General features: G+C 44.8%; 1 protein-coding gene across 4 annotated transcripts in view; it reads left to right on the top strand.

Moving 5' to 3' along the window:
• TRAPPC9 (trafficking protein particle complex subunit 9) overlaps positions 1–27,228 on the top strand; it is a 490,667-nt gene that overhangs the window by 194,158 nt on the left and 269,281 nt on the right. The window lies entirely within an intron of this gene.

Genomic DNA, 27,228 nt, shown 5'->3' with positions numbered 1-27,228 from the left:
CTGTAGAGACACTTGCCCAGCAGAGACACACGAGCTTCCCACAGGAGATGGTTTCCACAGAGGATCAGCACAGTCAGAGCCTGCAGACTGCAAGAGGAGACAGACTGCCATGAGGGGGATCTACAGGCACAACAGGTGGGGAGAATCTATGCCTCAAGACAATGAAATAATAGGAGAGACCAAAAGACTTTTAAAGAGTCCTGTTTGAAATGAGGAGGGCGGTACTGGAAGAAATGAAACCACAAGTATGAAACAAAAGCGGGCAGATTTGCAAAAGAACCAAATGGATATTATGAAAATTTTAAAATTAAAAAACCCCCACAAAACTATTGACGTAAACAAAAGAAAACAAAACAGAGTCAATGGGTTAAAGAGGGGACTAGGTGCAATTAAAGACTGAAGTGAGAATAAGTGAATTGGAAGATAGATCTTAAGGAACCTCCCAGAATGTATCCTCATAAGACAGATGGAAAATCTGAAAGGCGAGTTAAGAGGCTCTAATATATGAGGGTGAGTCAAAAATTACCCGCACTCCAGTTATATTAAAACTTCTGTTGGCTCCACTGTCTTATCAGCACTTTCTGTTCAAGGCTACTGTCTCCCCAGTCACTGCTGTGTAGGTGTGAACGTTTTACATCACTTCATTTGTGACTGCGGTGCGAACAAAAATGGATGCTCCACTTGTGATTTGCACGAAAGAAAAGCAGCATGCAGTGATTCGTTTTTTGTGGTCTGAGGGTGTGCACGTCTGCACACTTCTGCTCACACTGTTGACACTCTGCAAAAACATCGTTTGGAGGTGTTAAAGCATCCTCCCTAGAGTCCTGATCCTGCTCCATCAGACTTTCACCTCTTTGGCCCCCTGAAAGCAGCCCTACGAGGACAAAGATTCACTTCTGATGAAGATAGCAGTGCATTCGTGGCTCACAGCTCAACCTAAAACGTTTTTTAATAAGGGAATATGAAAGTTTGTTGACAGGTGGACAAAGTGTATTGAAAAGCAAGGAGATTATGTCAAAAAATGATGTATTTGTCTTTTCTAAAAGTTAATTAAAATAAATTCTACAGCCAGAGTGTGGATAATTTTTGACTCACCCTTGCACATCTAGAAGGAGTTCCAGGAATAGAGAACAGGGAAAAATCCTGGAGAGAAAAGTATTCAGAGATTATGAGTGACAGTTAGCTTATGACATACTGAGCCCTTAATCAGACAAGTAATCAAGTTTTTAGTTTTCAAGTGTAATGAGAATGGTAAATCCTCAGATCCAAGAAGTGTAACAAACCCCAATCAGGAAAAACACACAAAAAATCACATCATAATCAAATTGCTGTAAACTGGTTGAATTGAGAGAAATCTTTAAAGCAGTTGGAGAAAAAAACATACATTCCATGGAAACAAAAGTAATGATTGTAGACTTTATGTAATGTACTTAACATAGACATTAAGTAATAATTGTCAGAAAAGAATGCATCCAGACAGTAGAATTTCATCTTTCACTTGGCAAAAAACCCAAAAACTGACCCCCATCCCCCCCCCAAAAAAAAAACCAAAAAACTGTTAACTTAGGTTTTTATATCCAGCAAAAATATCCTCAAAGAAAGAATAAGAAATAAATATGTAGAGACAAATGTTGAGTTTATCTCTATTTAAGACTTGCTCTGCAAGAGTGCTTAAAGGAAGTTCTTAAGGTGGAAGAAATCAATGATTCAGATCTTGAAATGTGTTGGAAAGAGTAGAAATATGGGTAAATGTAATGGTAAATATAAAATGTTTATTCTCAGAAGTTAAAAAAATTTCCTCAAAAGAAAATTAACCACACTTAAAAACACCTCTTTTATTGTTTCAAAACATATATAAAATAAAAATATGGCAAAAATAGAGTGGAAGGGAGAAATGGGAATACATGGTGGTAAATTCTTACACTGTGCACACAAATACATAATATTATTTGAAGTTAGATTGTGGTAAATTCAGGATGCACATTGTAACCACAGGAAAAACCACACAACCAAAATAGTACAATGGGTTATAGCTAAGTCACTAATGAAGACAAAATAGAACCCTAAAAAAATTCAATCCTAAAATATAGCAGGAAAAGAGGGAAAAAGGAACAAAAAAGAGATGAGACAAATAGCAAGATGGTAGAACTAAACTCAACCACATCCATAATTACATTAAACGTACAGAGTCGAAAATTTCAGTTTAATGGTAGAGACTGTCATATTGGACAAAAAAATTGAGACCGGACTGTGCACTCTTTACAGAAAATTCATTTTAAATATAAAAACACAGTAAATATGAAAGGATTACAGAAGATATATCATGCAAAAACACTTATAAGAAAGCAGAAGCAAATATATTAATAAGACAAAGTAGAACAAGAATTTTATCAGATACAAAGAAGGACATTTCATAATGATAAATGGGTAAATTCTTCAGGAAGATATAGCATTTCGAAATGTGTAGGCACCTAATAACAGAGTTACTAAATATACAAAGCAAAGAACTGACAAAATTGAAATGATAAATGGACAAATCCATAATTAAACTTGGAGATTCTATCACTCCTATCTTGGTAATTGATAGATCAACAAGAAAGAATATCAGTGAAGATATACAAGACATCAATAATGCAACCAACCTGATGGAGCTGATATTTATAGATGATTTCACACAACAACAAAATAATTCACATTCTTTTCAAGTACATGTTGACATTTAGCAAGGTAGACCTTAATGTAGGGCCGTAAATCAAATCTCAGTAAATTTAAAAATACTTAGATCATACAAAGCATGTTCTCTGACCACAACAAAATTAAATTAGAAATAAATAACAATAAGATGTCTTGATTAACCCCATTTGGAAATTAATTAATGCATTGCTTTTTAATTAATTAATTAATTAATTGGCTATGTTGGGTCTTCGTTGCTGCGTGCAGGCTTTCTCTAGCTGCGGAGAGCAGGGGCTACTCTTCGTTGTGGTGCGTGGGCTTCTCATTGCAGGGGCTTCTCTTGTTGCAGAGCATGGGCTCTAGGCATGTGGGCTTCAGTAGTTGTGGCACATGGGCTCAGTAGTTGTGGCTCGTGGGCTCTAGAGTGCAGGCTCAGTAGTTTTGGTGCACAAGCTTAGTTGCTCCTCGGCATTTGGGGTCACCCCAGACCAGGGCTCGAACCCGTGTCTCTTGCATTGGCAGGTGGATTCTTAACTACTGTGCTACCAGGGAAGCCCCAAAGTAATGCATTTCTAAATAACCCCGAGTTACATGAAGAAATCACAAGGGCAGTTTGAAAACATTGTGAATTGAGTAAAAATAAAAACATAGTATATCATAATTTCTGGATGCACCTAAAGCATTGCCTTGAGGGAAATTTGTAGCCCCCATTAGGAAAAGAACATTGATTAATGAACTATACTGTATTTGAAGAAACTAAGAGAGAAGAAAAGAAGAATGAATTAAAGCCAAAGTAACCAGAAGGAAGAAAATGAAGACTAGAAATCAGTGAAATTAAAGACAAACAGTAGTGAAAAACCAGTGAAACCAAGACCTTGGTCTTTGAAAAGATCAATAAAATGCATAAACTTCTAGACAGACTGATCAAGAAATAGGACATAAATGATCAATATTGGAATGAAAGAGGGGACATCAGTTTTTCCTACATACATTACTAGGGTAATAAAGGATTTTAATGGATATCTTCAAGTGAGTGAATTTGATATTTAGATAAAATGGAAAAATGTCTTGAAGACACTCTACCAGAATTGGTTCATGGTGAAATAGAATGCCTAAATAGCTCTGCCTGTTAAAGAAAATCAATTCATTGTTTTAAAATATTCCCCCAAAGAAAATGTTGGCCAGGCATCATCACTGGTCAATTTTATCACATTGTAATGAAGAAGAAATACCGACTTTTCCAAAAACTTTCTCAGAAGATTAGAGGAGGGAACACTTCCCAATTTATTTTATGAGAATAGTGTTATCCTGATACCAAAATCAGACAAAGACATTACAAGAAAACTACGGGCTAATATCCTTCATGAATACACATGCAAAACCCTTAAAATTATTAGCAAATAGAATCCAGCGATATACTTATTAAAAGAAAAAAAGAATCCAGCAGTATATAAAATGGGTAATCATGATCTGGTGGGATTTATCCTGAGAATGCAAGGTTAGGTACATATCCAAAGTCCAGTTAGTTTAATTCAACATATTAACAGAACAAAGAATAAAAACCATGATCATATCAATAGCGATATTAAAAAGGCTTTTACAAAATCACACATTTATGATAAAGAAGCACCCAGTAAGCTAGAAATGATGGAAGCTTGCTCAGATTGCTAATGGGCAGTCACAGAAAACTCTTTCCTTAACGTGATACAGAGTGGTGAGTGCTTTCCTCCTCAGGTTGCCAAGGAGGCAAGAATGCTTACCTTACTGCTTTTGCCTGACATCGGACTGAACAGTCTAGCTTGTGCCATGAAGAATGAAAAAGAAATAAGAGTCCATAGATTGAAAATGAAGAAATAAAACTCTTATTTCCCTGAAACCTTTTTATGTACATAGAAAATCCTAAGGAATTTACAGAAAGTATACTAGAATAGTTAATTTAGCAGGGCAATAGGATACATGGTCAATATACAAAAATCAATTTTATTTCTGTATATTATTAGGCACTTCAGAAAATGAAATAAAAAATACACCATTTAAAAAACAACAAAATCATATACCTATTTAAGAAAAGATGTATGGTAAACTGTACATTGAAAATTATAAGATTTATTTTCTTTCAGAAAAAAGACTCAAATAGTAAGCTATTGAGCTGTGCATATTCATGGGAGTAATACCTAATATTAAGATGACAATTCTTTCCAAAGTGATCCTTAGATTAAGTTCCAGCAGGCTTATTTTATAAAGAAATTGATAACTGGATTCTAAAATTTATGTGGAAGTGCATTGGACCTGACATACTGCAGACAACAGAGCTGCAATAATGAAGACAGTGTGGTATTGGCATAAGGATAAACGTATAGATTAATGGGAGTCTAGCAATAGACATATATATGTATGTATGTATATATTCAATTGATTTTGGACAAATGTGCCAAGGTAATTGAAAGGGGGAAAGGATTAACTTTTTCAACAAATGATGCCGGAACAATTAATTATCAATATGTGAATAATAACTTCGACACTTACCCCACACATGCAGAAAAATTAAATTGAAATGGATCAGAGACCTGGAATATAAATGGTAAAGTGGTAAAGTTTATCGAAGAAAACATTGGAGAAAATCTTGGTCTTGGGGTGTGCCAAAGTTTCTTGGGACACAAAGCATGAAATGTAAAGGACAAAATGATAAATTAGACTTGGTGAAAGTCAAAAACTCCTACTCTTCAAAAGTCACTTTTATGGAAATGAAAACACAAACTTTGGCCTTGGAGTAAGTATTTGCAAAACATACATCTGTCAAAGCACTTGTATAAAGAATATATTAAAAAAACTCTTACAACTCAGTGAGAAGGAGACAAAGAACCTGATTTTAAAATAGCCAGGAGACTGACCAGCTAATTCATTAAAGAAGATACCTGGATGGCAAAAAAGCCCACGAAAGCTCAGTATCATTGTCAGTAGGGAAATGCAAACTGTAGCCATGACGAGATACCGTTATCACCTATGAGATGACTGAAGGTAAGAAAAGTGCTTATTCCCAGGGTTGCTGAGGATGTAGGGGAGCCGGAACTCTCCTCCATTGTTAATGAGAATGTAAAATAGTATAGCTGCTTCGGAGAGCTGTTTAGCATTTTTTACAAAGTTGCCTTTAGGACTCAACAGTTCTACTTTTAGGTATTTACCCTCAAAAAGCGAAAACATAGGTCCGCATAGAGACTTGACTGTGTTCAGCGCAGCTTTATTCATAATAGCCCCAAACTGGAAAAAACACAAATGTCATGATCCGGTAAACGAATGAACACGGTGATACATCCGTACAATGGACTATCACTCAGCTATAAGAAGATATAAACTACTGATAGGCCCAACAGGACAGATAAGTCTCAGAAACCCTCTACTCTGCTGACAGAGCCAAACACAAGAATGCATACTGTATGATTAAGGGGTTCTGGAATATGTGAAACTAAACTTTAAGGACAGGAAGCAGATCTTTGGTTGCTGGGGGCTGTGGGTGAGACAGACACTGGCATTAACAGGGAGGAGGTGAGAGCTTTGAGGGGACGTGGAAATATCCTGTGTGTTAATTGTGCTGGTGGTTACACCAGTAAATTCATTTATTAAAGCTGTTGTTCTGTCTACTTAATGTGGCAGCATTTTATTGCATGTTGATTATTCTCAGTAGAAGTGATTAAAACAACTTTGCTGTGTCTTCTTTGACTTTGTTTCCTCGCCATTCATCCTGCTGATGTGTTCGGTAGTGCCCTGTGTTTTTATTTATGGAATCACTCAGCTCACACTGAGTTGTAATTGCCTCCTTCCCTGCCTCCCCCATCAGGCTTTCAGCTTCTTAAGAGCAAGGAATGACTTTTATGCACGTGCCTCCAGAGCACAGCCGACAGTGTTTGGCATACTCATTGCTTAAAGTCCGCATTTAGTGTAATAGTGTGTTTATTGACTGCCTCCCATGTGCCAACAATAGTGCTAAATGCCTTTCACTTATTTCTGATCTTCAGTAAATATTTGTCGTGCAAATGAAGAATCCTTACTACATTCCAGAAGTGATAGTAGCACAGTTGCACACTGTCGAGAAGCTTATCTCACGAAAAGGCTCAGATGGTTTAAATTTTTGGTTAAGTTCATTCAGTTGTTGAATGGCAGTGTCATGATGAAAACCCAGGGAAATCATTTGATTCTCTGGCTTCACATACAGATCTTCAACTATTGTCTGCATGCATTTAACACTCCAGTTACCTCTCTGTTTTTTAGAATTGGTCTTATCAGCAAGTGGAATTTACTTTGGAGATGTGAGCCTTAAATTTTCTAATCTCTTTAACATCAATTTCTTCTGCTTGGGTGATGGATTTAAAGTAGGCGATATGCTGGAAGCAACTCACCTTCAGAGGCTAGCCAGGCATTTAAGTTGAGCAGCATTATTGCTTGCTTAATTGCATAAGAAATGTATTAATTATACGATATAAACCTGAAAACCTCTCATGACAACTCTGGTGCCAATTTCTGTTTGCTGCTTTTTCCTCAAGGAAAAAAATCCCTTACTCTCAGCATAATATAAATTCATAATTCAAAAACCAGTTATTTTGGAAACTGTGGGATAAATTTTCTTTGGCATCCTTTTGTTGGCTGATTCTCCTGTTAACAGTGTGCGCTGTTTTTCCGTAGACATGTGGAAAGTGGTTATCTACTGGAGACTAATTGCGTTGGGTGGATTCTGAGAGTTGATGATTGAAACCAGGCAACACTAAAACTACTACTGCCACATTTTTCTTTTTCCAATAAATTCTAAAGAGATTTTTAAATATCATTGACTTTAGATCACAGTCAAAACCCACAGCCCCTAGCTGCATTGCAAAATAGTTTGGCGGTTCCTCAAAAAACTGAAGTTATCATATGAGCCAGCAGTTTCACCCCAAGGTATATGCTGGAGAGAGCTGGAAACATGCATCCATACACAGACTTGTCCACAGGTGTTCACAGCAGCACTTTTCATGATAGCTGAGCAGTGGAGACAACCCAAACGTCCACCAGCTGCTGAGCAGAGGACCCAGCTGTCGGGTGTCCATGCAATGGAGTGTTACTCAGCTGTAAGGTCTGATGCATGCTGTGACGTGATGAATCTTGAAAATATTTACTAAGTGAAAGACGCCAGTCACAAAAGGTCACATGTTACATGATTTCATTTCTAGGAAATATCCAGACTAGGCAAATCCTTAGAGACAGCAGATTTGTGGTTGCCAGGAGCTTGGGGAAGGGAGAGGGAATTTGGGGGTGACTGCTTAATGGGTACTGGATTTCTTTGGGGGGTGATGACAATATCCTGAAATTAGATAGTGGTGATGGTTGGACAATTCTGTGAATACACTAAAATCCACTGAATTGTACAACACTTTTGAAGGGTGAATTGTATGGCATGTGTATTATACCTCAGTTTAAAACATCCCCGAGCTAAACTTTTTCTCCCCTTCTCTCCTTGCCTGCTATTGTACCCCACCCCCACTCACATCTTCTGAATAATAATTATAACAGTGGGCTGCATTTACTGGGCTCCTACCATGTCATGTGCTGTGCTAGGCGCTTCATATTTGCCATTTTATCTAATGCTCCAAAACTCCATTTCACAGATGCTGATACCACGAGAGGCTCAGAGATGCTGAGTCCCTTACCAGTTTCACATCGTAAGTGACAGAGCCAGGATTTGAAGCACGTTCTGTCTCCTGGCCTCCCATATACTCTTCTGCCTCATTCAAGCATGTCTTCCTGGTGTATGTTCTCAGCGAGTGCATAGTTAAGGTTAAGCCCTGATCTATAGACACACCCTGGACCAGGGTTAACAAATGCTTGCCAGACAAGCAGGTCTCCTACTTCAGGTGAGCGAGAGACCGGAAGGTCTGTGCTCTGCGTAAGGCATTTCAGTCACTGATTTTTATAAGACAGGGAGAGGCCTAAACAGGAGATGGCTTTAACCCAAGGGTTCTAGCTTGTGGTTCCACCAATGCATCTGTTTCCTTCCACTTCCCTCCTTTCTTGCAATTGTAAGGTAGTAATCAAAAGTCTTTATCAGTTAATTGATGGTGTATGCAAGCCACTGTAAATGTAGTAAAACTGCAGACTCCATGCAACGTTGCACTATCTTTGCTTGTCCAGAGTGGGAAGTGACTTCTCAGTGTGTCTGTCTCCACGGCCGCTGGCTCACGTGTTAGGGCCCCATGATCGCTGACTCTAACAATTGTGAGCCTTTTAATTCCCACCCCGCCCCCGGCTTCAGATTCTCCCCTCTGGTCCATTTCTGACCCACTGCCAGCAGGCATAGTGGTTTGAAGGCAGTTTCCACAGTCAGACTGTTGGACCCAACCACTTTGTGGCTGTTGACCTTGGTCTGTAATGTTAATCTCACTGAACCTCAGTTTAGTTCTCTGTAGAATTGGGAATGATAGTACTTTCCTTGTAGGTTTTAAAGGGGATTGGCTGTAACAATAGTAGGAGCTCACTTTGTGTGCTTACCGTAGGCCGGAGACTTCCTAAACTCATGGAAAACAGCACAGTGCTGAGCATTTAGCTAAGTGCCCAGAAAATGTCAGCTGCTATTATTATTATTGTATCTCTTAAAAAACTAAAATCTAATTAGGCTGTTCCTTTCTTAAATCTCCTGCCATTGTCTGCCAGAGATAGTTCACACTGGCATCCAAGGTCTTTTTTCAGTCTGCTATGATTCTGGCCTCGCCGCATTATCTCTTGTGGCTGTCTTTTCCTCTCTTCTTCATGGAGTCCTCCTCAGCTCAGAATGCTCTGCTGTGTTTTGCTATTTTTTGGATGGACGCATGCTTCCAGGCCCAGCCCAATGTCACTTCCTCAACGTGCCCTTCCGTTCCTGAACAGGGAAACACATCTTCCTTTGTTCCTCCCACAGCAGTTATTGCATGGAGTTCCCATTATCTGTTCACTTGTGCTTCAGATCGTCCTTCAGCCTTTCTCCAAGTCTGGGTTCTCCAAGCCTTTTCCACATGCACCTGCAGCAGTTGACATTTTTGTTAATTTTCCGCCCTCCCCACTAAACCAGGCTCCTCTCGAGGACAAGAGACTTTATATTCTGGATCTTTGATCCTGGGCACAGGGTGCCGTGGTTTGGTGTGGTCATATTCCACACCCCGATCTCACTTTTAATGTGTTACAAGGTATAGATATTGCTTCCTGCACTGGGACACAGCACAGGTGATGTCCCAGCTTGTTCCTGCAGCTCCTGGGGTCCCTCTGTTCCTCCAGACGCACGTCCGGGCATCGCCAGGGTCAGGAGTTTGTGTGAGGGCCGTCGTGAGGGGGTGGGAGAGCCTTCATGGTGAGGACCTCAGCTCTTTTATGTGCTGTGACTCTGGGGGTTACTTTTATATCTGGCTCTTTATGGTCATCACTGTTAATAGCTCTGAAACGATTTAACAGGACACAGCTGTAAGCATAGATAATCACAGTCACCTTCAGTGACATATAAGTAATGGTTTTTAGATCTGTTCCTCCAGAGGAGTTAATCTTCAGCAGTTGTGTACTTAAATTTCGTATAGATATGTATTAGTGAAAATTCATTGTTTTCAATGGATGGATGAATAAATGAATAATGTTACAGTATTTATTTAGTAATTTTTCTTTATTCTTTTAAAAGAGTATTTTCCGTCTCCTATATATACTACCACGTATCTGTTTATGTCTACTATTAGTGATGCAGTTTTATTTGTTCCTGTCATATTGATGTGTAAGAATGTTAAGATCGAGGAGGGCATTTTGATTGTATAGCCCAAGGCCCAGAAGTGCCCAAATGACCCGCTCATCACCTCTCCCTCCTTGCCTGAGGTCCCCAGGGGGCTACGTAAGAACGAAGGTCCAGATGGGGCTCAAGGAGCCTGTCAGTGGCTGTGGGAAGACCTCGTAAGCTGCAGGATTGAACTCTGGTAGAAGTAGGCTTGGGGCCCAAGACTTGCCTAGCTGGAGGCCTCAGTTGGCTTCCCATCCTTTCTGTGCTCTCCCCTCTCCTGACTCTAAATCTTACAGCTCTCTCTGGCCGCAGCTCTGTAGAGGGGGTGGGAAACAAATGCCTGGGTCTGTAGGGGGCATCCTGGTGCGTTCCACTCTCCCAGCAGTGTTCCTGGTGGCAACAGACAAACACAGAGTAGAAGGATGCAGTGTGACTCACCTGCCAGCACGGCCATCCAGTCCGCACCACAGGTCCGTACCACAGGTGTGCACCGGTCAGGGCAGCTTGTCCTTCGGGAGGTGTAGGGAGGCCGTGTGCACGGTCCCTCGTGTGTGTGTGTGTGTGTGTGTGTGTGTGCCCAGGAGGTGTTAGCTCCCACTAGTCCCGCTCCGTGGCAGCTGTCTTCCCTGGTGGCCGTGTACTCATTCTGAGTCAGAACTTCTAGAGTAGGATTCTTGATGCCGCTGATGGCAGAAACCCAGCTCTAAGTAGTTTTCTCAAAAGAGATAGTCGGCTCATTGCATGGAAAAGCATTGGTGGAGCTTTATTTTCAAATTCAGGCTTCACCTCTTAACTCTCTTCTGTCTCCTGCAAATTGGCACCATTCCTTGCTTCCATGTGGCAGAAATGTGGCTGACCTCACGCTTGGCCTATGTTCCCCAAGGCTCAAGATGTGGGGGCGGCACGTGGAGGACCTGGTCCAGGGCCAGCCGGCCCGCAGGTGCATCTCTCTCTCCTGCTCCACCCTCTACCCTTTTACTTCAGAGCCCTGAGCTCTACCTCTTGTGTTGGAAGAGTTCATCGTTTGTCTCCTTCACTAGAACGTAAGTCTTATCAGGGCGAGGACGAGGTTTTGTTCACTGCTGTGCCCCAGGTGTTTTGAATGGTGCCTGGGACGTTAAAACGAGGCTTTTAATAGGCACCTATAGACTGAATGCCCAGATGCAGGCAGTACTGATGTACACTGCTCACAGTGCCCGGGGGAGACGGGCAACTGAGCCACAGAGAACGAGGGGAGCCTGGGGCGAGGCGTGTGCCCAGAGCCTCCACATCCCTGCAGAACCTGGGAAATTCGATAGTTTCTAAGTAAGTAAAACTAACATTACTTACTCGTGTTTTACAGCGAATATCAATGAGACTTGCAATAAAGAATGATTATTGAGTGCAAATCAAAACCACGGCGAGATGCCACCTCACACCCACTAGGACAGCTGTTATCAAAAACATGGAAAATGATTTGGGGGGCTAATTCCTTTTTCCTTCTTCACAATTTCATGGCTAGAAGTTCAGTGTTCCTGTGAGTCTCAGCATCCCCGGCGTGTGGTCTGCGAGTGAGTGGAGATCCTTCACCTCTTCCTTCACGGAAGCTCCACGGCTGCACGCTGGCGTGTCTGCCTTCCTGGCATCACCAGCATCATTAGTAAGTGAAACAGGGGTCCCTTGAACACGAGCTCGGCCATAGCGATGGTCCAGTGACAACTAGGACGGCTGCTAAGTCACTAACGGGCAGGACGCGCTGGACAAAGGGGGTGATACCTGGGGTGGGGCGGGTTGGGCAGGCGAGATTTCATCTTGCTCCTCAGAGCAGCACGTGGTTTAAAACTCATGCGTTGTTTATTTCTCGAATTTTCCATTTAACATTTTTGGACTGAGGTTGACCATGGGAAATTGACACAACAGATAAGTGGGTGTGGGGACTGCTGTACTTGGGTGTGGCATTGCCATTGATGTTAATTCGGCACATTCATCCCTGGAGCCTGGGTGTATGGTTCATTTTTAAGATGAACTGTCACTTAGATGACTCTGTCTTGGGTGATCTGGTATCCTTGTGGAAATAAAGGCAACTGACGGCCAGTACTTGTGTTTGGTTCAGCGGCCTGTATTTTTGTCTCGAGTGGAGACAGTGTGGGGATGGAGCGAGTGTGGCTTTTGGATTCAGATAAGCTTGAACAGCAGCTGTGGTAGCTGGGAGATTTAGGACAAGTGGCTGTCCCTGCAGCTGCTGAGTGGAAGTGATACCAGCTCCCTGCTGAGGGGGAGGGGTTTGGGAAGCGTGTGAAGCACAGGAGCTGCACCTGGACACCCTGAGGCCTGGCCCCTGTGCCTGGAGCACAGAAGCAGGCTGCCCACACATGGCGCTGTGGCCACCACTCAGGGTGTGGCCCTGGGGGGAGAGCTGGGCCTCGCCAGCTTCTGCACCAGCGGTGTCCGAGGGACAGGGAGGTGGAGGGATGTTCACGGACGAGAATGAGGAGGAAGCAGGAGGCAGGGTAGGTCACAGAAACCAAGGGTCATCTAAACAGGTGAAATGATTGATAGTAAGGAGGTCTGGCAGGAAGAATGTGGAAAATATCCTCTGAATTTGGCAACATGGGCATTGTGGACGGCTTCAGGAAGTGACAGAGAGGTTTCAGTAGCGAATGTGGGAGGAAGCCAGACGGAGGGGCTGCAGAGTCACCAGGATGAAGGAAGCAGCGGGTGGAGTTACTTTTACAAAGTTTGATTGTAAAACTCAGGAGAAATGAATCAGGACTGAGAAGTGGGTCCTGTGCATCTCGTGTCCCTGCCTGGCACCCTCGGCTGGTGGGAGCTGCCCGGCAGGGCCTGCTTCTCCCCACCTGTCTCACACACTTGAGGAAAGACAGTTCTACATATCTTCACTGAAGGTTTACGTTAGCAGCTCTTTTATTATTTGAGATAACTTTATTAGGTGAGATAGTTTTAGTTTCTCAAAAAATTTCTTTTTATTTGTTAATTAATGTGGAATCTTCTTTTACATATGATTTCTAAGCCAGTTCTCTTTTCACAAGTCTCTTCCTGGGCCTGGAGCTCATAGGCTCTTGCATCGACCTATCCATTCCTTGACATCTGAACTGGTAACTGTATTCGGAGCTCTGTCTCTCTCTCTCCTGTCCCCACTTCCTTCTCCCTCTACTGTTGATTTTTCCTTGAAGATGCAATTTATTGAAACAGAGGCAGTGAATTAATGGAAAATATTGATGTATCACATAAGAGCAGTCAGATGGATGTGATTTTAGGACTCGGCTCCCAAGATGTGGGCTTCCGTGTAAGCCATGCCTCGTAAACCCTCTGGCCTGCTGCCTGCCCCTCCATTTCTTACTGAAGACGTTCACGCAGGGCTTCATTGGTTCATTTGTTGGGTCATCCGGCACTGAGATGGCACCATACTTGGACTGGACTCCCCTTGTTGGTGCACAGCAGCAGTAGCGCCCAGAGAACCCGACACACCATCTCAGCTCTGTGTGGCGGCTGCTGTCCTCCTTGATTGAGTGCTTCCTGGGTCCTGGGCGTTGGAAGAGCTTCATCCGTCTTCCTAAGGAGCGCACAGCCTACGTTAGACGCTGGGATGATTTGACTTTGCCAGTTGTTGTGAAGCCGATCCACCCAGTGTGCAGGTGGGAGACAGTACCTGGTGGGCGTCCTGGGCGTGGAGGGGCTGCAGCTCCGCCAGGGCTGGTGCATCCTGTTCGTCCCGCAGCCCTGCCTTGCTGCGGGGAGGAGGCAGCTCTAGTGAGCTGAGACCCTGTTCTTTAAAAATAATTATTTAGTTTATAAAATTATGGTAAAATATATGTAACATAAAACTGACCATTTTATTCACTTTTAAGTGCACATGTATAGTTCAGAAGCTTGAAGTACATTCACATTGTTGTGCTACCATCACCCCGTCCACCCACAGAACTTCATGCTTTTGATTCTACCCTCCTCCCACAACTGAATTATTTTGAAGTGGTGGCCAGGCTACATAGAGTTTATTCTTTCATTCATTCCTTAAATATTTATTGAACACCTGCTGTGTCTTATGCACTGGGCTTAGTACAGGGAAGACAGAGCGTACCAGTACTGTCTCTATGGAACTCAGACTAAGAAGGAGCACGGACTAGGTTGGAGTGCATGGAAAAGCCTCCCACGCAGAGGAAACAGCATGTGAAAAAGCACAGAGGACTGAAAACAGCAGGCTAGTCAGGGGAAGCTCTAAGGGGTTTCCTGCAGCTGGAGCCTAGGGTGGGCGATGGAGTGCTAGTGCACTGTGTGGTGGCAGGTGAGGCTGGGGGCAGGTGGTGGGCTGGGCTGTCCTGCAGCTTTTATTTGGGTTTTTCCTGCAGCAGCAAACCAAACATTTCAATCACTGTCAATTTCACATGGATCCTATAGGTACAGTGGAGAATAATGTACGATTTGGACTTAGCAGCAGGCCATGAGCTCGGGGCGGGTAGATGGTGTCACGTGGTGGGGCTGGCGTTGTAACAGAGGGCTGGTGGGCAGCCTTGTGCAGAGAAGGAGGGCTGCAGTGGTGCGGAGAGTGGCATCTCCAGGGAAAGACCCTTCGGAACTCTGTGCTGCCGGAGCTCTCAGACTTGGCCGTGGGAGGCTGTCAGGTGTCTGGAATTAGGCTTCTTTTGTTGGCATGTCTGCGTTGCAGGGTTGCTCTGGACACCCTGGTGGCCTGTTTAGCTGGACTCACTTCCACATCCCCCTTCTTCCTCTCTGCGCCCAATGGCCTTGCTCCTCTTGGGTTTAGAGCTTGAGCGTGTTGTCAAGTCTCTGCTGTGGCCGCATGAAGTAGCTGAATGAGCAGATATGTCTGGAGCAGCAGGACGGGGCTAAGTCCTGACTCTGCTCCTTGCCAGCTGTGTCGTCGTGGGCAAGCCACTTCCCCTTTCAGAGCTGGAGTTCTACGTCTGTGAAATTAGCATGAGGTTTACCCTGAGTGTCGTGCAGAATAGAGATCATGTTTGCAGGGTGCTTGGGGCACAGCCAGGGCCCTGTGAAACCTGCAGATGATACTTTACTGTGTGTCAGGAAAGGGAAGAGTGGAGGAAGGGTTAGGCCTGCTGCTTCTGATGAGGACCATCTGGGTTCCAGGGAACTCTAGGGGTCCTCAGTTATTAGCTAGGAGACCTTTCAGCAAGTCATTAACTCCTCCAAGCCTCAACTTCTTCATCTGTAAAATGGGATGACAATAGCCATGTGTGGCTAAATCAGACAGTGATTTAGGCCCTGGACACGTGAAACGGCACGTCCTGAGCGCTCAGGAATTGATGGCTGCTCCTGGCTTGTGTGTGTAGGGATAGTACTTGCTCTTGTTTCAAAACTCAGGACAGTCTGATTCCCTGCTATCTGCTCCCCTTCCTAGACGATTAAATAGGGTAGCAGATTCTAGAACAGAGGCCAGGAAACTCAGTTGTTGGAAGTTAACAAGGCATCTGGGCACCATGCAGCGTTGCAGTTGCTCTGTCTCACCACACAGGGGCTGCCCTTTCTCAGCGAAGTGCTGAGCTGCACTGCTGTCTGTGGGCACCCAGACCCGAACAGAGGATTCTGTTAGAAATAGTATTGAAAGGTTGATTTGGTTTCTTTTTTTCCCCTCTCTCTTTTTTTTTTTAAATACATGTAATGCTTGATTTTCTTTGGAGTTGCAGAGTGAGAGACCTGATTTCCTTCTTTACTTGAGCTGAATGGCTTGGATGAGACTCAGAGGAACTTCCATGGAATTCTGCTTTATCTAATGGGCAGACTCTTTTCTCTTGCCTAATATGCTCTCCTTGTGGACGTGATGTGGAGGCTGGTAGGAGGCAAACCTTTGTGGAGAAGACATCGGCTGATTTCTGTATTAAATAGAGTAGGTGGGGGACTGGCTCCCCCGCCTCCTGGTTGTCAGCCACTGGGAGGGGTGCTCCGCTGAGGGCAGGGACTCTCTGGTTCACTTCAGTGTCTGGTGATAATTGGCGGTCTCTTAGTATTTGTTGAATAGTTACATGAATCAGTTAACCTGGGGAAGTCACTTGACCTTCTTGAGGGGTTGTTGTTCAGCTGTCAACTCACATTAAGTAGGTCCTTGCTTCCAAGTTCAGGAGCACAGTACTTGGCACACAGCTAGCGGAAGAGGATACCTGGGCTCCCTTATTCCCAACCCTGTGCTTTTCATCTCTTCACATGTTCCTTGTAGGCCATGAGCAAAGGCATTGCCCACTGTGGTTTCCAGGGTATGCCCTTGAACTTGCGAAGTGGTGGCTCTCAGGCTGTTTTCAAGATTTGCAGGTGTCTCCAAAAAAAGTGAGATGTCTTTTTTTTTTGTTGTCACTGTTAGAATATAGCCCCTTTTCCTGTTAGGCATTGGCAATCAATTTGGCGACTGTTGCAGGAACCAAATTATACTCTCAGTTGGTTTAGCTCGCCTGCTTTTTTGGGCATTGATTGACACTCAGGGGTCACGTGTCAGTAGAGCTGCAGAAATTTATCTTTTTGGACGAAGGGTTGCTTATGAAAACAAATGGGACTGTCCTTTTAATTTAGTATTATTTCTTGGGATCTAAGGGTCAGAAGCCATCAGGACAGTTGTCTACAGGGTCGCTGGGGGTGCCTGGCGGGTCTTCTCTGTGTCTGTTTCCCTTGTTCCTAGCATTCATGTAATAGGTGTTCAACAAATATTTAAAATTAATTTATTTTAAATTAAACTGAATTAAAAAAAAGAATTTTAGTCCAGTCTCTACCAAATACAGGGATTTTTTTCTATAGCGTGTGAGCAGTGGCTGTGGGGTCTCTGTGTGGTCGTATCCAGAGGCGGGAGCTGAGGTTCTTCCTTACACTGATCACCCACGGGTCCTAGCCCCTGCCTTCTGGAGCCTCCCCCTTAGAGACTCCTAACAGGAAAAGGGGTCTCCCTTTTTCTGAAGCTTTGTTTCTTGGAGCTAAACAGTCCCTGTTTGGAAACCCATCTAGATCTCCTTGCCCTCATGTTTACCAATGAGAACTTCTGCCCTTTTAAGTCGTAGCATCCAGGTCTGCCCATCCCAGGAGTGAGCCCTTCCGCCATGAGATATCTACTGAGCATCAGCTAAGGGTCGGGCATCATAATGAAAGCGCTTCCTACCGCATGGAATGCACAGTCCAGCAGGGGGAGATACAGCAATACAGTACCCAGTGGCGCAGCGGTCTAGTGGCATAGCCCAGCCCTGTGCTAGCCTCCCGACAAGGAACAGGGAGCCCAAAGGAGGGAGGAGCTCATTTCTACCTGAGAGTTGCGGTGAGTAAAGGTTTCATGTACATTTACTCACATAACAAATACTCACTGAGGGCCTTCTCCGAGCCGGCCGTGTGCTGGACCACAGGGCGTAATGACACGGTCTTTCTCTCATGGGGTTTGTAGTCTGTACACATAACCCTCCTTTTCAAATAACTGGGACAGAAGCTATGAAGGAAGAGAATGTGATTCTATGAGGTCATAGACTGACCTAGACAAGGGTATCGGACAAGATTTTCCTGAGGAGGTGCTGAGATGGAAGGATGAGTGGGAGCTTGGCAGAGGGATGAGTGGGCAGTGAACACTGAAAGCAGAGGAAGCAGGGCGAGGGGGTGGGAGTGATGGTCAGGGAACCTGGGCGTGCAGCCTGTGGGCCGCGGTGCAGTTTGGCATTTGTTACCAGGTAGTGGGAAGCCTTTGGAGGATTGCAGGTGGGGAGGGGACAGAGGAGTGAGAGGTGAGATCTGCACCCCAGCGCCAGCTCGCGGAGCGGTGTTGGAGGGGAGGCTGGCGTGGAGAGCGGTCAGTCAGGACACTGTTGCACAGTCCAAGGGAAACACAGTAATGGCTTGGGTAAGGTGATGGCATAGAGCCAGAGGGAAATGGATGGATTTCAGAGATATTTGGAAACAAAAAAGGCTGGCCCTTGGTGGCGGAGGATGTGAAGGAGAGGAGATAGATAGGATTTCTGACATGGGCGTTTGAATTGACGGCAGAGTCGTGGCTGAGCCGGAAAACGTGGGACAGGAAAGGAGTGCTCTTCCTTGGCAGAGGCAGGGTGGACCTAGTCATGGGTTCACTCTCAGATTTGGGGAGTGTGGGTGCCTTTGAAATAGCCAAGCAAAGTAGACAGCTGTGTAAACAGATATAGAGCTCGGAGGTGATGTTTGAGCTGACTCTTGAAAAAGGGGTTGGCTGGTTTCCAGATGAGCTGTGGAGAAGGACATTCAGGGCGGTCCAGCATGAAGGGTGACACGGCCAGCAGAGGCTTGAAGGAGCTCTGAGGTTCAGGGGTCGTAATGGTTTTCAGGGGTTTAGGGAGTGGGGTGTGTAGCAGGAGATGCGAATGGAGAGATGTGGGGCTGGGGCAGGTCCTGGAGGATCTTTTATGCCGTGAAGGAAGTTTGGGCTTCATCCTGACGCGTATCAGCAGCTATTGAAGGGATGTTAGCACGTGAGTATTATGGTCAGATTTGCATTTTGGAAAAGCCACTTTGCTGGTAGAGTGGGGAATGGGCTTGATGAGCCCCTCTCTACCCCCCTCCTTCCCTCCTTTCCCTCCTTCCTCCCTCCCTCCCTCCCTTCCTTCCTCCTTTCCCTCCTTCCCTCCCTCCCTCCTTTCCCTCCTTCCCTCCCTTCCTCCCTCCCCGTCCTGGTGCCGAGCTCTGTGTCAGGTGCTGGTGGGACAAGGTCAGTGAGGCCCGTAAACGTAGCTGTAACGTGGCAATTGTAAGGATGTGCATATGCACAGAGTGTGGGCAGTCCGGAATAAGGGGAGCTCACCTAGGCTCTGTTTAGAGAACGTTTCTAAGGTGAAATAAAACAAAGTTTTAAAAGAATTATAGGAGAAGTGGTGGTCACAGAAATTGCATTCCAAACAGAGGAAGGGAGAGCAAAGTCATGGAGGGAAGAAGTAGCACCGTTAGCAAATCTCCATCAGTTTCTTGCCAGAAGGCAAAGAACGAAGCAAAAGTGGTGAGACATGAGGGTGTAGACATGAGGGGGTCGGAGTTCCCGCAAGGCCAGCAGTGTGAGGAGGAGGCTGTGATCGCGTGAGCTTTGCGTTTTAGAAAGATCACCCTGACATCCAGGGAGAAGGGGTGTGCGGTTGAGATGGTGAGGACTCCTTCACCGTACGAAACAGCCCCATCAGGGAGAGAGTGAGCACCCTCAGACGAGTAACGGGTGGTGGTGGAAGCTCACTGCCAATGTTGTCTTAATGGTGTAAGTCAGGATGCTCCCTGAGACCAGGAAGGAGACACTCTTGCTGTTCCTGTTCAGTGTTGTATGGGAAATTCAAGCCGGATAATTGGGCCAGGGTGTGAAATGCAAAGTCTCCAGGTTAGAAAAGAGGAGGTAGAACTACTTCTGCTGGCAGGTGACTGATCTCATGTAAGTCATTCAGTAAACACTATTAGAACTAATAAATGAGTGTGGCGAAGTTGCAGGATATTAAGAAAGTAATTCTTTTAATAATAGTATTAAAAATTAGAAATTAATTAGGAATAAACTTAACATAAAGAAGTGTAAGACTTGTGTACCGAACACTGCAAAACATCACTGAGAGTAGTTATAGAGGACCTAGGTGAGGGGAAAGATGTCCTGTGTTCTTGGATTGGAAGACTTCCTACAGTCTGCACGTGAGCCTGCAGGCAGCTATCTCTGGGCCAAGGAGGGGCCTCTGCAAGAGCCCAGCCTCTGCAAGAGCCCAGCCTCTGCAGGAACAGCCACCCAGTTCACAGACCTGCAGCCTCCCGAACTGGAAGATAATACACTTCTGCTGTTTCAGCCACACCCATTTTGTTACTTTACTTTGGCAGCCCTAGCAGGCCAGTCCAGAGAGGAAGGAAGGATGTTCAGTAGGAGGGATTATCCACCAGCTGGTGGAATCCGGGCCTGCCTGCCAGCTCCGAGTACCTGAGATCACCCTGCCCTCCGTGCAGGGGCTCCTCTGTTGGTTAACATGACCCTAGGGTGTGTCTGTCCCCTGCTGAGTGTCCTCCTGGTCCCTCTGGAGCAGGAACAGAGGTGGGCGTGTCAGGGACCCGCTGTCCTCCTCCATCCCATCATCCCCCATCAATCTCCACTTCCCCATATCTGTCCCTGTGCAGTGGATTCCTTGCAGCCTCGATGTGGGAGGTCGAGGAACCTTTGCTGAATGTCATCTCACTGGTTTTGATGCGATATGTCAGCCAGTAGAAGTCGCTTACAATTTCAGCTCTGCTGTCTCTCGTCTTAGCCCTCCAAGGGATTGAAATAAACTTGCTTGTTCTGTTCTTACTTAAGTCACTGATGGGAAAAAAAAAAAACCTTTAGGAGACAGTGTTAACGGGGAGGCACCAAAGAGACCCAGCCACGCCTCTGAGGCCCTTCTCCTGGCTGCTGAGGGCCAAGACCGTCTCAGCACTCCTCCACCCTGGCCCTTAAATGTGGGGGTGGCTGGGGTTTGATTACCAGGTAGTCAGTTTGTACGTTTCAGTCTCTGTCTTGATGGTCTCCTCTCTTGGTTCCAGTTACCACTTGTGGCTACTGGTGATTTTGGGGGCCAGTTCCTTTGGTCTGGCTGGTATCCACCCCAGTGAACTCTTGGGCTTCATCTTCCTCGTCTGTAAAGTGAAGGCCACAATAATAATTTATTCACATGAGGTCGCTATGGTGATGAAGTGAGGTAACAGCATGGAGAGCTTGGCAGTAGTGCCTGGTACGTGCTGAGCTGCAGTGTGTGCGCATCCACCCCTCCCCCTCCGCCGGGGCACCTCTTCCTCATCAGACATGTCCCGCTGCGGGGCTCACATGCCACAGCGTGCAGTGCTCTCCTGCTTCCTCCGCTCATCCAGTTGGAGTGCTCAGGGATTTACATAGTGTTATACATACCTACATAGATACATGCATACTTCTATGTGAGTGTACAGTACTGTACACGTGTGTATATATGTGTGTGTTGTATAGAGTCCTCGTGTAGGTTCCTCAGGCCTCTCGGGGTTCATATGAGGGTGAGTCAAAAATTATCTGCACTCTGGCCGTAGCATTTATAGAAGTTTTAATGTAATCAGAGTGCGGATAATTTCTGACTCACCCTCATATTTGTGCTTCACATACTGGGTCAAGTTGAGCAAAAGCTTGGATGAGATGAGCAGGGAATTAATAAGTGTTTGCTAGACACCTTGGAAGGAGATGATTTAGATACATTTTAATCAACACAGCAACCCTGAGTGTAGATATTTTATCCCTGCTTCACAAATAAGCGGTGTGAAGCCCAGGCACTAATCTGAGAAAGTAATATTCTTAATCCTGTTTAAGAGCCCAGGGAACCTGTGGTTGCTCTTGACCTTCCTGGTCTGTTCGGGATTGGCTGGCTGTCTGGGGATACACTGACCATGCCGGGGTCCCACTAGCCTTCGTTTGCAGGGAGGCCAGAGCCGTGGGTACGCAATCAGAGGTTGACGGCACCGTCGCTCTCAGGAGTGGAATAATAATAATAGCTCCTGCCTCCTGGGATGTGTTTTCATATATATTACCTTATTTAGCTTCACCAAACCACTGGTTTAGCCCAGCAAAGTACAGATTGAAAATGTAAAGGACTTACCTGTGCACTTTCTCTGTTTTGGAGACCGTGAACTTAACTGGAAAACTACTCCCAAATGGATCAGTTCCTTCAGGAAACATAATCAAGAGAACATGGCTGTAAAGAACGTCTGTGAATTAGCAGTTTGCGTCCTCATAAAGCACGATCAGGTTGCCCCAGTGAACAGGGAGCCGGGCTCATGGTGGGAGTGACCCCGTTCACGTTGTTCATGCTGTTGTGCGGCACGTGCTGGGAACTGTGAGCCTGCCGGCTCCCAGAGCCGCTCCAGGCCTTCCGTGGCAAGGTGATTATCGGTATCTTTGGGTAGGGATCTCTAAATGAACTGCCTGACGTTTTCTCTGCATTGCTGCAAGACCGTTGGAAGGAATAGGCCTGAGAGGAAAGCCTTTTGGAGGAACCCCACAGGGTCTGAGTCAGTGTGGATGCGAAGTTTTTGGCGAGGCAGGTTGGGACAGTGGGGTGGCGGCACCCTGTCATCCTGCCTTCCGGAGTCTCCTTGTGGACAGTGTGTGTGGGCAGTGTGTGGCGTCGTGGTACATTGACACGACCCTGGGCAGTGTGAAGGAGATGCTAAGTGGACCATCCTCAGGCTTCTTCCCAGGTAACGAGCCCATGACACACACTGGGGATTCAGTTCTCCGGCAGCAGAAAACATGTTATAGAAGAGAATTCAGGGGAATAAGGTGGAGCCCAGGATCCAGGTGGGAGAGTCACATGAGGATGTGTTGATGGCTATGAATCGTGGCCCAGGGCATCATTTTTATTAGGATGGTCGGGGTGTGTCAGTGCTAAGTGTGCAGGTGCACCTGACCCCTGGAGGGCTCTGGGTGTTTTCCCGCCTGCCCGCACACACTCCCCTGGCTCTGGGCCTCCAGGCTCATGGGTACGACCTCGAGGATAAGCTCCCAAGGGCGGGCTTTGGCTGTCTCGTTCATTGCGTGCCCCCGGGACCTGAGCCAGCACCTGGCACAAAGTAGTATCTTGATAACTATTTCCTGACGAAGTGAACAATCGCACAGCGGCTTTTCTTCTGTCCAGCGTTCTGTACGAGAGGCTGTGTGCGCTTCCCTCCTGCAGCCCCAGAGCCCTCGGCGCTGGGCACGGGGCGCTGCTCCGTGTGCTTTTCCTGGATGATGGTGTCACCGTGCCTGTTCCAACTTCACTGTCCTCTTCTGGGAATGAACTCACTCTGGCTTGAGAATCAACTGCAATAAAACGTGTAAAATGCTTTTTAAAAGCAGGGAGTGTTGGTGGTGGTTGAGCTGTGTCTGTCTGTCTGTCTCATCGGTCATCGTAATTATGCTCATTTAGGCCAGAGCCTGAAAGTGCTGTTCACACTCAAGATAAAAATAACTCTGATAATGTTAGTAAGTTCTGCTTTGTTCTTTGATTTCCCATCTTCCTGCCATGAAGTTATCCAGCTATAAATAAATATTATGACTCTTTTATGACAAAGAAATTGAAACAGCACTGTTTTTCTGACACAGCCAACTTATCTTGACAAGGTTAGCCCGAGCAGCTGCGTGCCGCCTCTAGTTATTGATTATGCTTTACTGTCTCAGGCCTGGAATAAGGCACCAGCTGAGAAATGGAGACATTTATGAGATGTGAACTTCCACACGTCTGCTGAGACCACAGGAGCTGCCCCCACTCAAGGAAAGAATTCATTTACGGGTGCCGTGAATACGAGAGATGTGGCGTAGGGGAGGGACCCTGACGTAGGCAGTTCTTGCCTGTGGGACACTTACGCTTCATTGGGTTTTCTGCTTAGGTTCGTACTAAAGGGGGTAGGTAGTTAGCTGTCTCCTGTTGAACGTAGAGTAAAGCATGGACCCAAAAAGGGAGACAGGGAGGCAGTCATGCAGAAAGGAAAGAGGAGGTGGATATTTGAATAGAAGGGGAAGGAAACAGGTCTCTGTTGAGCACCTGTGTTACGTAACGGGGAATTTCACACACTTCATTGCATTTAGTTACTAAGATTACACTGCAAAACAAGTGGTCTTATTCCCATTTTTTTTCTATAAGAAAGTGGAGCCTTAAAGCTGTTAACCAACTTTCCCGGGATTATGGAGTTTATTAATGACAGAGCAAGTGGTTTCAGAGCCTGCTGAGTGAGGAACTATAAGCCCCTGGTTAGTGATTATTTGTTATAAAGTAGAAGAGGCATAGGAACATAGGCGACAGGCTGGCAAGAGCCGTATTATTAAGGTGGAGGCCACACCGAAACACTCAAATTAATGACAAAATGTCACAGTGTTGGTCTTTTAAAAAAAACGTTTTACAAAGAGTTGATGTCTAGGAGCATGCTTTTTTAATGGCGATATTTACATGGCTTGAATATAGGTTGAGGGGGAAAATGTGTATATGTATATAATCCCATGGCCACACCTCCCCTCCTCCTACTCCTGCATACATGGCGCCTGTTGAAACATGTCCTTAGAGGCTGAGTGTCGAATCTAGTCTTCACCAGCCTTGGCACCTGCGCTGGAAGGAGTGGGCAGACAGGTGCCTGCTGTGGTGAATGGCTCTCGTGTCTTGTGGCCCACACGGCTGCCCCTGTGTGTGTAGCACTGTGTGAGGCATGAGGAGAAGGGATTTAGAAAGTCCAGCCTGTAGAAGAATTGAGTAGCTGGTGAAGAATTTACTAAGTATATCCTTATAAATTCCTTAAATATGTAACAATTCCAAATGCTGTGTTCTTGAAGAAAATTGGTTTTGAAAATTCGACTAGTGTATTGAACTTTTAGCAATTTGTTCATTGGATTGAATCAACTCTGTTATATGCCTACCAGGGCCTTTAATATACTTGTCCCATTTAAGGGAATAAGGACTGAATTTAGATAAAGGTTTAGCGAAGGAGAGACTTGCAGACAGGGAACTGGTGTGGAATCCAGGCCTGCTCAGGTCCTGCTTGGTTTCATCCTTGCCAGGAAAAGAGCTGAGGCAGTAACAGAAAAAAATTGAAAGGAGAAAACCAAAAATACCTCTTTGAGTTAAAATATATGATAAACATACATTAAAAAAATACAAATAAAAAATTATGAAGCAATTAGCTGTGTTCTGGATCCCAAAGTTTCATTGGTACTTTTAGCACAATGCAAAAAACTGAAATAAAACGTTAGCAAATGAAATTCTGCCAGGTATAAAAGGAATAAAAAGTCAGGATCAAGTAGATTGTATCTTAGAAATGCAAGGATGGTCCTATGTCAGCAGATCTCTCAATGTTACATGTTGTACTAGCAAATTAATTGAGGGAAAAACAATTTAAATAGGTACAGAAAGTCAGTGAAATCCAGCATATGTTCATAGTGCAGTATTCATAGTGTACATGCAACATAGTGTTCACAGCTCTCAGTAAGCTGACTTCAGGGAGCATTATTAGTATAATAAAAGGTGTCTGTGAGAATCCACAGGAAATGTTATGCTTAACTGCAGAACTTCTGACACATTACCTTTAAGTCAGGAACGAGAGAAGGGTATTTGCTCTCACTGCTTCCGCTCGAAATTACTCCAGTTCTAGCTGATGCAGTAAGAAAAGATAAAAACATGAGAGATGTATGAATTAGAATGGAAAAAACAAACCTGTCTTTATTTGTGGATGATCGGATCATTTATAGGGAAAATTCAAGAGCACCTGCAGACACCTGTTAGGAGGATGGATGAAAGAGTTCAATAAGCTTTCTTGATTCAGGATAAACATTTAATAGCATATCTCCATACCAATAAAAAATAATTAGAAAATACAATTTAAAATATTCTTATTCACAATAGCCGTAGATACCCCAAGGGACTCTTAAAAAAAAAAAAATCTAACAATATATGTAAGACCTTAATGAAGAGTCTTACAGACCTTAAAAGCAGACCTGATGAAATCATGAACTATGTTCCGTGTTCATGGATGGGAAGGCTCAGTGTGAAGATGTCAGCTTACTCCCAGGGCTTATCTGTGAGTTACATATCATCCCTTGCAAAATTCCAGCAAGATTTTTAAAATCAACCTGACAAGCTAATGTTAGAATTCCTATGGAAGAAGAATGTGAGCAAGTCGTAGAATCTTGCCCTGTGAGTTACTAAGGCTCATGAAACAAGAGTAATTAGAACAGTCTGATAAATGTACAAGGACAGGTAGACACGTTTTGTAAAAGGGAGTAGAAAAGTCCAAATCAGGTCTCTAGGTATAGGGAAATCTGACATGCCCAATTTCATTAATTCTAAGAAGCACCTTTGTTTTATCTCTGAAATACAAATTCATCTTACAACCTATGATGCTTTATAATTGTTGTCAGCCAGATGGCAGGCCTAACATAGTTTTATAAAAACGTTCTGATAAGAATTTTAGAATTGATGGAATATGGAATGACGGGGGGGGGGGTCATTGTAAATCAGTGGGAGAAAGTCAGAACCTTTTCATAAATGATGCTGGAACATTTGGTCACACATGGAGAAAAGAGAATTGGAATACAAGAAACAAAATTGGTATTGGGTAGGATAGATACACAGGTATGAAAGGGTAATATACTGTACAATTCTACCATTTTAGGAGATAACATAGGAGACTGTCTCAATGACTTTGGGGTAGAGAAGGGTTTCTTAGGGTTGGCATATAAAGCACAGACCATAAAGGAAAAGACTGACCAGTTTGGTTATGTTAAACTTATACAAAATTCTGCAAAGGGGACTGTGAACAAAATTTAAAGCTAAGTCACACGTACATTACATGTTTCGTATCTTTCAGTATGTATGATACATCCCGAGTAAAAGGAGGAGTTAGAAACAGAGAGGGAGTGGCTCCACCAAGGGGGAGGTGTGACCAGCACACATCACTGACAGCAGGCTGGTTCCCACACTGGATGAGGGGTCCTCACGGATGTGGGAATCAATATGAAGTTGGAGAAACGGCCAGGGGGGGTGAGCTGCCCTTCCCAGGAGAGGAGGCTGAGCTGGCGAGGGTCATGCTGCCAGTGCCCCACCCTGTGATCTGATTCTTAGTGATGCTCTGTAAACGCTAGCCAGGGAAATGCATCAGTAGCAGCTCCCCAGTCTCCACTCTGTTACCCTTCCTTATGGTTCTCCGTAGCACTCAGGACCCTCCCGATGGTCCTTGCATCATCTGTTTTATTTCTGTGCGTTGCCTGCTCCTCCAAAAGGGCAGTGATTTTGTCTGTCTTTTACCTGTGTCTTCAGTGTTTTTAGCAAACATTTCTCGAGTAAGTGACTGGAAGGACAGAC

The sequence above is a fragment of the Hippopotamus amphibius genome, chromosome 5 (assembly GCF_030028045.1).
Source record: "Hippopotamus amphibius kiboko isolate mHipAmp2 chromosome 5, mHipAmp2.hap2, whole genome shotgun sequence".
Taxonomy (NCBI): domain Eukaryota; kingdom Metazoa; phylum Chordata; class Mammalia; order Artiodactyla; family Hippopotamidae; genus Hippopotamus; species Hippopotamus amphibius.
This window is presented reverse-complemented; position numbering and strand designations above follow the sequence as displayed.